Raw genomic sequence first — 12,004 nt, 5'->3', positions numbered from 1 at the left:
CATCCATTACCCGCAGGCCAAGCTTAAGCGCCTGCACAGGAAGACTCCTCCTTTTCTGGAGGACTCTGCCTTTGCAAAGACACTTAGCAAGGCCAACTGTGTCTCAGGCTAGCTTCTGAGCTACCCGCTGCTACCTGTACAACTGTGCAACTGTATTTCCTGTGCTACCCCCTGATGTTTGGGAGAGCAGTCACCTTGTTGATGTTCATCTCTGACAGAGGCCAGCAAACTTCAGCCCTTGGGCCAAATCCTGCCCGCTGCCTGTTGGTGTGAGTTTTATTGGAACATGGCCACAGTTGTCCGTGTGTATTGTCTGACTGCTGTCCGAGTGCAATGGTCACAGAGACCGTATGGCCCTCAAAGTCTGAAATATTTGCTCTTTGGCCTTTAACAGAAACAGTTTACCAAGCCTTGATCTTTACAAACCACACAGTGCTTAGGACAGAATCTGACCATAGTTGAGGCCAGGCCATAGCCGTTTCATTCAGGGTCTTAGACCAGGACGTCTAGAAAGGGGTCTGGAAATTGGCACAGTACAGGGGTTGGGAGTCAGTGCTGGAGGGGAGGTTTGAGGGTTACAGAGGGCAGGGGAGTCATAAAAGTCACACAAAAATGGAATCTTCTGAGGGCTTAACACCTGGGGAGGCTTAGATGTGGACCTTCTGGCCAAAGGGCCCCATTTTACAGATGTGAAAGCTGAAACCCAGAGAGGGGAAGTGACTCTTGTTTATGACAAGAGAATGTAGTGTGAGGGTTCACGGTTTTGCAATCAGACTGCCCGAGTTTGAGTCCTGCCTCCATCATTGATGGCCTATATGTGACCTTGGACAAGTTTTCGAACCTGCCTACACCTCAGCTTTCTCATCTGTAAGATGAGGGTCATAAGTGAGCTTATCTCATGAAATGATAGAGATCACATGTGAAGCACAACAGGTCTAGGGCATTAAAAAAAAAAGAAATCCTCAAATGTTATCTGTAGCAAACATGGCAGTGACAAGGCTAAAATCCAGGCCTCCTCTTGATGTGGGGTTTTAGGTCAGGCCTTTAAGCAAACCTGGGGCCTCTTAACATTGAAAGCACGATTTACGGGGGCACCACCATCTCCCTAACACCACACTTGTCATCATGGCATTCAGTTGTGTATTTACTGAGGACACTGTGCTCCAAGCTTGTATGACAATATGGGGTCCCAGAGTCCCTATTGTCTCTTCTGTCTTTGCTTTTAATGTACATTTGCTCATTTGCGAGAGGAATCTTAGCTGAATTGGGAGGTTCGGGATTACCACTTGCTGAGCACTCACACAAGCCAGACACCACTGGGTGCCATGTGCATGATCTGGTGGACTCTGCCCGAGCCCTTTCAGGTTTATCTGGCCACCTCCACTTTATAGAGGAGGGAGTCTGGACTCAAAGAGGCTAAGCAACCTTCTGAAGGTCACACAGCTGGCACATGGCAGAGCCAGGATTGCAGGCTGGGCCTCTCTGACCCTTATAACCCCTTCAGCACACTCTCCTATCACCCATCATCACTGCTGGTGTCATTCCAGCTAGGCAGGTGCTGCCTGGAGGCTGAGCAAAGTGAGGGAGTCAGGAGATGGTGGCCCAATCAGAACTTCACCTCTGTCACTTGCCTGACCTTTGGACAAGCCGCTTCTCCCCACCTCTTCTCCACAGGGGTATGGCCCCCTCCCAGCACACTGAGGCACTACCCTGAGGGACAAGAGAGAAGGTGTCCCAGTGGGGCCAGAAGTGAACCAGGAGTTGGGACTGCTATAACAGGGCTGAAGACGCTGTGTAACCTTGGATCGGCTGCTTCTCCTCCCAGGGACTCAGTTGGCTCAGTGGCCAAGGAAGGAGGCAGGACTACGTTCATGCCACATGCTTTGGGCTGTGCTTCTTCCTGGCTGCAAGTTGGAATCATGGGGGCCTTCGCCAGCATCCCTGGGCACAGAGCCCCAGGCCTCGAGAGTTTACAAAACCACTCAGGTGGGAGGAGCCACTGCGCTCAGTCCCCCAGCACCAGCCTTCCCAGCTGCTGGGTGTGCATGACCACGACCGGGGAGGCGCACACACTGGCGCCATCCCTGGAGCTGGGAACCCCCTTGTAGCAGGCTGGCTGCTCCAGCCCCACAGCCGGCCTGCTGCCTCCTTCCCATCCTCCTCCCCCTCTCCCTGGGCAGGGAAGCCAAGCTGCCAGCTGCTAGCAAGGCCTATTGTTCAGCAGTGACAAGAAATGGCTGCAGGAGCCCAGGCCCCAGGAAAGGCTCGAGACGGTAAGGGGGAGGGGTGGGCCAAGCTGGGGAGATGTCTTCTCGGGGTTTGGCCTGCCTGCCTGGAGAAGCCAGAGCACAAACACACCCAACAGACTTCTTCACACTTGTCTCCTCGGGATGTCATCACCGGAAGAAGTGCGTGTCGATGTTCCTGTGTGTCAGCGTTGCCGAGTCAGGCTGCCTCTACTCGAGGATTTATGGTCACTTATCTCCCAGCTGAGTGCTGAAAACGGTGCCAGGTGGCCAAGTGCTTTGGAAATGCTGTTGTTCGAAGTCAGTCCAATCCACGCGCTCATGTGGAATGCTGCCTCCTTGGGCCTGGAGAGGTTCCAGGGAAGGCGACAGTCATCCTGGACGTGTGTGTGTGTGTGTGTGTGCGCAGTTTAGCAGTGTAGGAAGCATTTCACATACATTTGTGCTGTTTGATTCTCAGGACAAATCAGGAGTGGGCGGCAGTGGAGGGAGGCTAAGCTTGCTCGGGAAAACTGAGGTACACAGAGGGGCAGGGGTACCGGCCCAGGCTCTAAACGCCTACCTTTATTACCTTCTGGTGCTTCTGAATTTAAAGAAACTGGCCTGAAAGTTAACTATGAAAAAGAAGGGTCAACAGCCTACCTTGGAGCTTGGAGTCACAAATCTCTTAGAACTTGGTAACAGACTCACTAAGAGCTGCAGCCATTAGGAGCTTCCATTCAGTCCTTTCTGTCCCTGAGAGTCTTTCTCCCTTGCCCCCACTGGCACACACTCTCCCAATGTTGAGGGGAGCAGAAGGGGCTTAGCTAAGGGGGCACCAATGCCCTTCCTCAGTTCTCAGCTGTGAGGCTTACCTAACTGTGACTCCTGGAGCCAGCCCAAACACTCAGCCTAAAAAGACCCGCACTTGGAAGGTCAACCAGCTTATGGACAAATGCTGAGTCCTCTACTCGCCCCAAACCCAACTGCCGTTCACAGGCCTTGCGGATGTCGACCTTCTGCAGCAGTCCTGCCCCTGCGCTGGCTTCTCTCTACCTCCCGGGACTCCCCCAACTCCCTCCCACACTCCTCCGTCTCTGACTTGAAGCCTCTCCCTGCTGCCTTCTCCTCCTTTTGGTCTCTCCCTGCCTCCGTATGTCTCCTACTTTACTCCTTGGAAGCCATCTTTGCTGCTGCAAACTCTGCTGAGGACACCGCCTTTCTGCCCTGGAGTCTTCCCCCTCCTCTTAGGTCCAGGGAACTGGGCTCCAGCTTCTGGGCTTTGAGGCAAGCCTAGCGGGATCGGAGGCTCCAGGGCTTGGGTTTCTTGAAGTCCAGGACCTCTGAGTCACCAGGCAAGGGCCCTCAGAGTGTCTGAGCAGGGCTCCCCTGCTGCTCCAGGGCCCTGAGTACCTGGCTTCGCCATCTGGGGCCATCCAGACTCCCAGCTGTGGGTCAGTGGGGATAAGAAGTTTTCCAGCTGTTTTCCAGGTTGGCCTGAGCAGCTCCGACTGGCCTGAGTCCAGCTGGGCTGTGGGTGTGGAGGGAGTCTCTAGGCAGAGAGGAAAGGCTCCCAGGGCTGGCTGAGCTTGTAGGGTGCGGGGGCAGGGGGCCGGCAGAGGGGGGCTGTGATGAAGAGGTTGGGGGCTGTGCCAGCAGCGAGTGGGCAGTGGAAGAGGCTTGGGTCATTTTTCTAAGGGGCCCTCAAACCAACTGTGCAGCGTGGGCAGGGGCTGCTTGGGACGCTGCACGGGGGCCGACAGGTACAGGGAAAACCTGTGCCCACAGGAAGATGGAGGTGGGGCTGCTTTCTTCTGTAAAACACCTTCTCTTTGCTGGACACTGGACTAGGTCTTCTCTTGGCCACCCACTCACAAACTCAGGCAGGGAAACTGAGGCCCAGGAAAGCTAAGCAAGTTGTCCAAGGCAGCACAGTTGGTATGATATTTGGGGTCTGCGTGTACCTACAGGCCTCTGTTCAGCAAGACACGGACACGTCACACTACTGCTGATAGGGGCCTGGGCCACACTGTGGGCCGTGGTGGAGACAGTGCCATGAAAAAGCTTGTCTAGCTGTCTTGGGGCTGGCTCAGAGTGGCATGATCTGTCCCCTAAATCCTAGCAGTCTGCATCCCCAGCCTGCCAGACCCCTCAGTTTGGCTACAGGGAAGAATCAGATGGGCAAAAGAAACTTTGGAGGCCAAAAGAGCTCTTGCTCACTGATATTGTGGGTCATAGCAAACAGAGGAGAGAGCTCTTTATAGCTGGAAATGATCTGCAAGCTTGTCTAATGGTGGAGGCTGCAGGAAGACAAAGCTGGGGCAACTACAGGTTAGGGAGCCCTTGGACTTTCATTCAGTTCACCTTTGTCCACTAGTCCCTCAGTATCCTCATCACAGCAGATGGTGCCTGCATTCCTAACAAGCTTCCGGGAGATGCTGGTTCATGGACCACACGTTGAGTAGCCAAGTGTGCGATTATGCGATTACGTCACTCTTGCGCTCCGTCGACTTTCTTGGAATAAAATCCAAAGTTCTTATCGTGACTTTTGCAGCCCCTGCTACTTCTCCAACCTTACATCTCTCCTCTCTCTGTTCTCTCCTCTCTCTGTTCACTTTGCTCCGACGGCCCACGGCCTTTTGCTCCTACAGCATGCACTGCTTCCTTAGAGGGTGGCTCCCTGTGCTGATTGGGTGCTCGTATCTGGGCTGGAATTTGTGTGTTTTTGAGGCCATATCCCCAGCACCTGATACAGGGACTGACCCTCCTGGGTAGCTACTTGATGAAGGAATAGACAGACTAGATTCTTCTGGATGTCAGGGCTCGAGGACTGAGCGAAGCAAACTGGCACCTGCCCCTCTGCAACCCACAGCCTTGTTCCCCAGAAGAAAGCTGGGATGAACCAAGAAACCCATCAGGCATGGTCAATATTCCTGACTTCCTCCTATGTCTGACCAGGGCTGTTTCCCACCCACTGTCTCACTAACAGCTCAGCAAGGCAGGTGCTGCCATGACCACCTGCTTCTCATCAGAGGGTGGGCTTCTGCCTGCTGCTCTTTAGGGCTCCACTTGCTGTCCCCTGGGCCAGTGACCTGAGTGCCTCACCCCTTCCTCTCTCAGGACCAAACCTGGGGTGACCTGTGGGACTTGGAGAAGAGGTCAGCTGCCATGCCCTGTGTGCTTAGGCTGGGGGCCACACCCAGGCCCTGGGCATGTGAACCATCCACACTCCTCGCTCCCCAACACTGAGGTCTGGGAGGGGTGAGAAGAGGGAAGGTGAGGGCATGCTACCTCCAGTTTGTAGGGAAGAGCCCCCAGGGGCATCGTCTAAAGCCAGATAATTGATTGAGATAATGAGGTGCGTGTTGGTCTTGCTGCCAGGTAAGAGGTACTTGCCATTTCCAACTGGTGGAGTTGTGTGTTCCTAGTCTGCACCTCCCTGCCCCATCACCTAAAGGGAGCAGAAATCTCTTTAAAATTATTTTTAAAGATTTTTAAATTAACAGGCTTTTTTTTTTTTTTCAGAGCATGTTTAGGTTTATAGGAAAATTGTGCAAGAAAGCCAAGTTCCCTTATAGTCTCTTATCCTGCTCCATCAAGTTTCCCCTGTGTTGACTTAACATATAGCTCACAACCTAAAAGTTGAGAATTCTGTTTTATTCAGTAGGCATATGTAGGACTTCAAGCCCGGGAGACAGCATCTCAAGTGACCCTGAGAGAACTGATCTGAGGAGGCAGGGGGCAATGGGCGAAGGGGAGTTGTCAGGTTATATAGAAGTTTGCAACAAAGGGCAGGTAGTCTGAACATCAAAAGTATTTTTGTGAATTAAAGAAAACCATCTATCTCAAGTTAAGAACTTTAGCGTTTTTTTCTATGTATTGGAAGATGCAAGAGCCTGGGCTCACTGAAATCATTCCTTTCATAGGCATCTCAGCTATCTGGGGCCAGTATCCGGAGTTTTTCCTCAGTGCTCGCCGTAAGAGTGGTTGCAGCCTGTTGGCTGCCGGATTGCAGGTATTGTTCTTCCTGGTTGCCCTGGAGGGCTGGAATTGCTGGTGACTGTGACATCCTTGTTCACTGACGGCAGGAAATACTCTATTTCTCACCTGTTAGTAACATTTTGCATTCATGTGTTATATTTTTTGCAATTGATTAGCCAATATCGATACATTATTATTACCTAAAGTCCACAATTGATGATAGGGTTCACCCTTTGTGTTGTACCGTTCCATGGGCTTTGACAAATGTCATGTGTGCAACATTATGTGTCATACAGAACACTTTCACTGCCCGAAAAATACCCGGTGTTCCACCTGTTAATCCCTGCCCTCTCCTCTTGGCAATCCCTGATATTTCTAATAACTCCATAATTTTACCTTTTCCAGAAGGTCATATAATTGGGATCATACAATATGTAGCCTTTTCAGACTGGCTTCTTATTAGTAATACACAGTTAAGTTTCCTCCATGTCTTTTCATGGCTGGTTAACCCATTTCATTTTATTGTGGAAGAATATTCTGCTGTTTGGATATTGAAACCCAGGAGTACCCTCTGGGGCTCCTAGGCACAGAAGCCATTTTTTTGTCCCCTGTTTCTTGTTGGGTCTTCCCTGGTGGCTCAGACGGTAAAGAATCCACCTGCAATGTGGGAGACCTGGGTTCAATCCCTGGGTTGGGAAGATCCTATGGAGAAAGGAACGGCTACCCACTCAGGATTCTGGCCTGAAGAATTTCATGGACAGTATGGTGTTTTTTGTAGGCATGACTCCAACCTCCATGACCTTCCCTGAATTCCAAAGGGCAGATATGAACAGTTAATCTGAACAGCTAATCAAGGGAGGAGCAGCCAAGAAGCCACCTGAGACAAGATTACAGGGACCAGAGAGCTCATCAAGACTAGGAGACCACCTGAGACCCTGCACATGCCCTAATCTTGTCAGCAACCCCACACCCCACACAAATATAACTATTTGCTATAAAAATTCCTCAACATATCCTCCCAGGTTGGCACACATGGTTTCTCCAGGCAGAAGCCTGCTGTGTCCCCCTCTGCCTGGCAAAGCCATAAGGCTGTCTTTTCTGCTTCACCCAAATTCTGTCTCTGAGATTTGATTCAGCACTGAGTTATAGAGAGGCTGAACTTTCGGCATCAATATATGATGTTTTGTGTATCCATTCACCTATTGAAGGACATCTTGGTTGCTTCCGGTTTCTGGTGATTATGAATAAAGCTATTGTAAACATTTGTGTGCAGCCTTTTTGTGTGGGCATAATATTTGAACTTGTTTGGATAAACGTTGAGCATGATTGCTGGATCATGTGGAATCACTGACTCAATGGACATGAATTTCAGCAAACTCTGGGATATAGGGAAAGACAGGAGACTGGCGTGCTGCAGTCTGTGAGGTTGCTAAGAGTTGGAAACGACTTAGCGAATGAACGTGTATGCGTGCTAAGTTGCTTCAGTCGAGCCTGACTCTTTGCAACCCCATGGACTGTAACCCACCAGGCTCCTCTGTCTATGGGGATTCTCCAGACAAGAATACTGGAGTGAATTGCCATGCCCTCCTTGGTGGGGATCTTCCCAACCCAGAGATCAAACCCACGTCTCTTTTTTTTTTTTTTTTTTTTTTTTGACCTTCCCTCTGACTGGCAAGCTTCTTCCCTAGGAGTTCCATGAATCTCACTCTTTCACTTCCTCAGGTTTTTTCTCAAGTATGAGCTTCTCACTGGGGTCTGATCTGGTCCCCCTGCTGAAAATGCAACACTGCCCACTTACCCAGTGCTCTGTCTCTACTGCTGGTTCTACGTGCAAACTTTGATTTTTTAATTCCTCACTGCACCTCCCCAGTGCCCACAATTATACCTAAAACACTACAGGGCATATTTGATTAAGCTAGGTGCAAGACACTGTATAACCTACATGGAAGACAAAAATATAAACGAAAATAGACACAAGGCCCTTGTAGGCCCTACAAAATATGCCATGGATGGATACCAAAGTTGCTGCTGTAGGACTCGTGTGGCCCATGGCGTAGTGAAAGCAAATAAACTGGCAGACAGAAATGAGTGAGCTGCTTGCAAGCAGGTCGCCAGAGAACCTTGACAGCTCTTATTAGCCTGCAAGACCTGGCAGAGTTGGTGGAAGGGGGATGCCAGCAGAGGAAACATCTTGCAGGCAGGCCCAAAATAAAGGAGCCCACCTAGCTCAAGGAACAGACGAAGAGTGCGCCTGGAGTTTGGTGCTGAAGGTGGAGGACAGGCAAAGAACAGATGGGAAAAGTGGGCCTGTCATGTAGGCCCTGATCTCCACTCTAAAAGCTTCCAAACTTCCAAGCAAGGGAGGGGGTTATCAAGGGAGGCATGCGATCCGCAGCGACCTAGGTTGCAATGTCTGAGAAGGGGGTCACAGAGCTGGGATGGAAGAGGACCCTGTGACAACCTATTGGCATAAAGGGCAGCTAAAACACAGGGAAGGGATGGCATTACCCAGCTGGGGGTGGGGAGGTGGGGCGGGCGCAGCAATGCCTAAGACCCTCACCCAAGCTCCCTCTAGACCCCAGACATACAAGGCCTTTGTTCCGTGAACCACACTGGCCCAGAGCGAAATCATGTCTCTCTAACGCTCTAGCCCTTTCTGTTTCTCTGCAGGTACCCGTCCTACCTTTCGCAAGAGGGCAACGATTTTAAGAATCGCCCAGGACGCCGCCAGTAGGTGATCAAGCACCTCAGTGAGGTCTTTTGTTTCCTTCATCCCCTTACCTCCGAATAACGGAGGCAGAGACCCTTCATTAACGGCTAAAAACTCTACTGCAAGAATGTGAACAATCCCACGCCACGGCCCTCTACCCGCGAGGTTCAGCGAGGGTGTGCATCTCCACCGAGGAGATCGGCCAAGATGAAATTCCGAGCCAGTCCTACTCGAGCCCCAGCGCCTTCACCATCACGCGGGATTTTGGGACACCCAGAACCCAATACTGGGATTCAGGGACGGGCCAGGCTGCGCTCCCGAGGCCAATCCAAACTGTCACCCTCACTGGCTGGGACCCCTGAGCCTGACACTCCGGCGAAGGACCAAGACTCAATGCCGCCGGATAGACGCGAACTGTTTCAGACTGACTCGCCGCAGACCGACGGAAGAAGCGGCCCGGGCGGACCCACCAAACCCACACCCTCAGAAACGACCACTGCAGAGCGTGTCTGTGGCCTCAGACTCCCATAACCCACCGCTGCTGTAAAAACCCTACCTGCTCTTTGAAGGGCAGCAATTTAAACCTATCAGAACAAAGTGTCCAAACCCACGTCTCTTATGTCTCCTGCATTGGCAACATATCACTCTGTTTAATTTTCTTCATAGCTTTTTATTATCATGTGAAGTTATGTTTGCTTCCATCTTCTCCTCTTCTTCCTTCTTCTTTTTCTCTCCTATAACATACAAACCTCCTGACAATAGGGACCTGTCTTGGTCAATAAACTCCTCAGACACCAGATGGTCCGGCAACCCCAGATACTTATACCACACTGGGGAGGGGGATGCTAACCAGCAGCCCCTGAAACTTGACTGATGTCATGTTTTCAAGTAGCTCCCTGGTTGGGGACAGGACCTGATTGACCACACACACAATAGAGAAATATGATATTTTCCCCTGTGTGCTGAGGGCCAAATTCACAGCCTCCCGGGTGGTATGGAACAGCAGCATGGGTTGTCAGAACAGGGATTCTATCAGAGGCAGAGAAAACTGGGTGGGAACCGGCTTTGCCTCAGTTTACCACCTCCTCCAACCTGCCCGCGCTCAACAATAGAACAGCTTTCCTTACACTCACCGTTTTCCCTCAGCTCCTACTCTGTTGCACAGCCTTTAGTGGCTCCCTATTGCCATGAGGAAATATGTTAAAAAAAAAAAAAAAAAACCCTTTTCAGGCTTTGCAGCCCTGTTTTCTCCCATCCCACTGACTTCCCAGGACGCCCTCTTCCCAGCCCCCACCAGGCCCAGCCCACCCTCTGGAGCTCTGCTCACCGCTCACCTCCTCTGGGAAACTTCCCTGACTGCCTGCGCTCACAGGCTCCTGTGGGCCTCCTGTCAGCCCCCGCCCCCGTTAGTTTGCTCAGCTCGCGGGGTTTTGGAGGATTGCTGGGGCCTGTTTCAGAGCTCGGACTCCAGAGGAACAGGGACCGAGTCCAGGGCCTGTGAGCGCCAGCTGGCTGTGGAGTGTGATTTATTGGAAGGGGTAGGAGGGGAGACCGAGCCACCTTGGTGGGGCTAAGATCCCTAAGAGCGCACCAGCTCAGAGAGGTGGGGCCGGAGCCGTGGAGAAGGGTCCGTGCAGCCGACCCTCCTCCCCTCCGTCTCCTTCCCCCCGTGCGGAGCCAGGCGAGTTGACTCAAGTGGCAGGAAAAATGCTCCCCCCACCCTTCCAAGCTGCTGCACATCTGTGCCCAGACAAAGCCAGCTATTAATCCTAGCTTTTGTGTGAGTGTTTGGGTGTTGAATTCCACTTGGATCTGCCAGCTTTTGGAAGGGGAGTTTGGAGGGGATTTAATGACAACAAAAGGAACCCACTGAGGGGAATGGGAGGGGACCAGGGGGGCTAAGAAACCCAAGTGCATTCACTCTGAGCCTGGTGAGGGCTCCTGGGAGCTCAACTTCGGCCAGAGCCTAGCAGCCTAACGGGGCTCCCAAATTCCCAGGGTTTGAGTCACAAAAAGAGGCCACGCCCCAGGAGAAAAACCCCAGCTTCACCGGCCTACTGTCTGCTCCAGATACTGCCTGACAGGGCCTGGCCACTGCCCCTGTCCCTTTCAAACCAGGGTAGCCCCTTACCCCAGGGACCAAGCCCAGGTCAGGGAGAGCCTTCAAGGCACCAGGAGTCCCCAGCACAGCCATGAGGGCAGAAGGCCTGAGCAGTGGGCTGCCTGATGGCCTCGACCCACCCCTCCTGAGAAGTCATTGAGCACCTGGTCCCGGCCAGAAGTTCCACCTCCAGGAAATCCAGTCCCCACCAACCCTAACTCAGCTGAGACATTAGAATAGCCCAGGACACAGTCCCAGTGTGTGTGTGTGTGTGTGTATCTAAGAATGTTGGGTAATTCTGAGGGGGGAGGACCTGCCGCCCCAGGCAGGTGTTATTTGACTAGTTTGTGTAGCAGAAGCTCTGCTCTCATTACTAGATTAATAAGCGGCCTGAGGTGTGAACTGAAACCCCCTGATCTGCCCCTGCCCCTCCTGCTTTGTTAATTTCACTTTTTAAATGCATTTCCCATCTGTGGCTGTTTGACTCCCAAAGCTGGCCGAGCTGTCAGGTCACACAGTGAAGTACAAGTGGTTTTAACTCTATGTGGTGCAGAGACAGACCCAGAGCTTCCTCCCGGTTTTTCTACCTTAGCTGAGACGTCTGGTAATATTTATTCATTCATTCAATAGCTGACCGAAGTATTGCTCTGCAGCCCAAGTTCTGCTTTTAGCTGTTGGGCAGGAAACGCACAATGTGGCTGCCTGCTACAACTATGCTTCCGGGCTTAATGAACTGTTTTCTAGTGGCTGTTAGTATGTCCACAGATGTTTTATTCTACCTTAATTAATTCTAGGGCTTCCTGGGTGGTGCTAGTGGTAAAACAAACAAAAAAACAAACAAACAAAAAACCCCACCTGCCAGTGCAGGAGATATAAGAGACGTGGGTTCAATCCTTGGGTTGGGAAGATCCTCTAGAGGAGGTCATGGCAACCCACTCTAGTATTCTTGCCTGGAGAATCCCATGGACAGGGATTGGGCTGGCTACA

The 12,004-nt window shown here is 51.8% G+C and overlaps 1 long non-coding RNA gene across 1 annotated transcript; it reads left to right on the top strand.

Moving 5' to 3' along the window:
- Nucleotides 1–1,788: 1,788 nt before the first annotated feature.
- On the top strand, nucleotides 1,789–7,470 carry LOC139185664 (uncharacterized). The gene is made up of 3 exons (XR_011569157.1): nucleotides 1,789–2,273; nucleotides 6,152–6,240; nucleotides 6,985–7,470. It is a non-coding gene; the product is annotated as an uncharacterized lncRNA (long non-coding RNA).
- Nucleotides 7,471–12,004: the final 4,534 nt, after the last annotated feature.

This window comes from Bos indicus, chromosome 11 (genome assembly GCF_029378745.1).
Source record: "Bos indicus isolate NIAB-ARS_2022 breed Sahiwal x Tharparkar chromosome 11, NIAB-ARS_B.indTharparkar_mat_pri_1.0, whole genome shotgun sequence".
Taxonomy (NCBI): domain Eukaryota; kingdom Metazoa; phylum Chordata; class Mammalia; order Artiodactyla; family Bovidae; genus Bos; species Bos indicus.
Note: the sequence above shows the minus strand (reverse complement) of the source record. Positions and strands in the feature narration are given on the sequence as shown.